Source organism: Sinohyriopsis cumingii, chromosome 11, assembly GCF_028554795.1.
Source record: "Sinohyriopsis cumingii isolate HCF-2022 chromosome 11, ASM2855479v2, whole genome shotgun sequence".
Classification (NCBI taxonomy): domain Eukaryota; kingdom Metazoa; phylum Mollusca; class Bivalvia; order Unionida; family Unionidae; genus Sinohyriopsis; species Sinohyriopsis cumingii.
Window position 1 is genome coordinate 47,123,686 of NC_142971.1, and position 2,500 is coordinate 47,126,185.

Here is a 2,500-nt window from a genome sequence, read left to right on the forward strand (position 1 = left end):
TGTTCCCTGCTTCCACTTCCTTGCACTTTCTGTGTTTCCACAACTTTAACGTTTCCGAGCTGCAAGACGATATCCGTTTCAAATCAGATTCGAGTCCGTATTTAAAGGTAGCTCATAGGCTGATGTCGATTATTTACCTATTGAATTAGTCAGTTGATACAAGATAAATAATAATAATAATAATAATAATAATAATAATAATAATAATAATGCCCAAAAACAACAAAAATGAACTGAATCTTCGTTTAAATGCATTGTTATTTAAGTCCATTTGAAGGTGTAAACCTCCGGTTAAGCAACTAATGTCCGAGTCCGAAAATGCCTGAATTACAAATTTGAATAATGTATGAAGGCAGTTTATCTATATAAGTTTTAATCAGTACACTTTAATTACTAATTTTACACGGCACATAAACGTAAACGTCTGTACATCGGAAACGGTGAAGAGAGAAGCGAATATAAGTCTTAAATTTACAAACACTTGTGTCTACGGCCATACCACGTTGAAAGCACCGGTTCTCGTCCGATCACCGAAGTTAAGCAACGTCGGGCCCGGTTAGTACTTGGATGGGTGACCGCCTGGGAATACCGGGTGCTGTAGACTCTTTTTTTTTTTTTTTTTCTTTTATAACTAAAAACAGTTGAAGTTTTTCTTTCTTTCTTTTATTGTAACTAAATTTACTTTCTTCAATATAAATAATAAATAGAGCAATTTCTCGACTTTCATTTTCTCTTTTTCCTTAACTTTCTTCAATAATTCGGATCCTAAAAAAATCAAGCATAGGACCTGAATATAGCAAATGTTGCTTTGCACTTCTCTGCTCTTGGTTTCGATCCTTACTACTGGAATATTCGATCATAGATGACCAGTATTTCTTATTAACAAATTCGGTTCAATTTATCCAGTTTCCTCTACTTTTACTACCACAACAAGCTGCCTCCTTTCACGTCGAAATACTTCCTTCAAGTTTCTTCTCATATATTCCTGGTGTAGTCTCTTGCGCAGAGTTGCAAAATATGCGATCAATGTCTTTCATTTTGGCTACTTATTTGTGGTATTTCTTATTCACTAATTGATTGATAAATATGGAATGTATGAATTGTGAGAATTTTTTATATTAATTTATTGATTGATTGATTTCTTTTACAGCAGGGCCTCAGTCTGCCAGTGGGAAAATTGGCATCCTGTAGCGAATACTGTAAATATGGGCCATTGGCAAAATAAATTGGGTTATAAAATTCTGTTTTGATTACAGTAAGTTTAGATAGATATTCCATGCTTCCACTTTCTGTATTTCCACAACGTTAACTTCTCCAAGTTGCAAGAAGAGATCCTTTGCAAATCTGATAAGACCCTATCTTTAAAGTTAGCTTATAGGCCGGTGTCGCTTATTTTAACCAAATGATAGGACAGAAAGACGAATAATAATAATAATAATAATAACAACAACAATAATGTCCTGAATCTGCATTTTAAGTCAATTTCAACATGGAATTCTCCCCTTATCTGGGTCAGAAAATGGATGAGTGACAAATATGAGTATCTGAGGCCAGTTTTGCTTCTTTTGGATTAGAACTTTGAATCAGTATACACTTTAGTTACTAATATTATACTGCACACAAACATTTGTACATGGGAAACGTTGAAGAGATGTGTGACTAATCAGCAAAAGAGTCTTGAAAACGCATCAAGACAACAAATTATGTTTTACAGTCGAAATGTTGTTCTCACTAGAACTGAAATCATTTAATTTCTACTTAAATGCCCGAAAAATTTACAATTAAAACTACAATAAATGTTTTATACCTAGTCCCGCACAGTGACGTTTATCTGATTCCCTGTACTCACCGAGAGCATTCTGTGTCATATGGATGCATATCAAATGAAGTGAAAAGTAATGGAATACTCGCTTTTTTATTTATCCCTATGCATCGTGGTGCCCACACCATGATGAGACGCTGTTTCAATAAACCTTTTTATATATGTTCTTTACTGTTCTTCCTTTTTCTTCTTGCTTTATCATACTGACACACGAGAGAGAGAGAGAGAGAGAGAGAGAGAGAGAGAGAGTATGCAACAAAGTTCGCATAACTTTATCAGCTATTAACATTAATTGTACTTCTGTGTAATTTTATTTTTAACGCGTTATCCTATAACGATTGCAAACAAGGGCAAAAACTCTACTGATCTTATTCGATAATTATACCATACTGAATTAATAAGTTTATCTCGTAAAAACGGATCATATATATATCCTGGGTGGCTAAGGGTGTTTTAAGATATGTGTGTGTCTTTTGTGATATATATATATATATATATATATATATATATATATATATATATATATATATATATATATATATATATCTATATATATATATACGTTTGTGTGTGTACATACATACATACATACATACATACATACATACATACATACATACATACGTGTATTATTTACATATAGTCTTGGATAATTTTAATTATTGGGATATGGTTTTT

General features: G+C 32.6%; 1 non-coding gene across 1 annotated transcript; it reads left to right on the top strand.

Moving 5' to 3' along the window:
* Positions 1-485: 485 nt before the first annotated feature.
* On the top strand, positions 486-604 carry LOC149788327 (5S ribosomal RNA). The gene has a single exon (XR_016424574.1). It is a non-coding gene; the product is annotated as a 5S ribosomal RNA (ribosomal RNA).
* Positions 605-2,500: the final 1,896 nt, after the last annotated feature.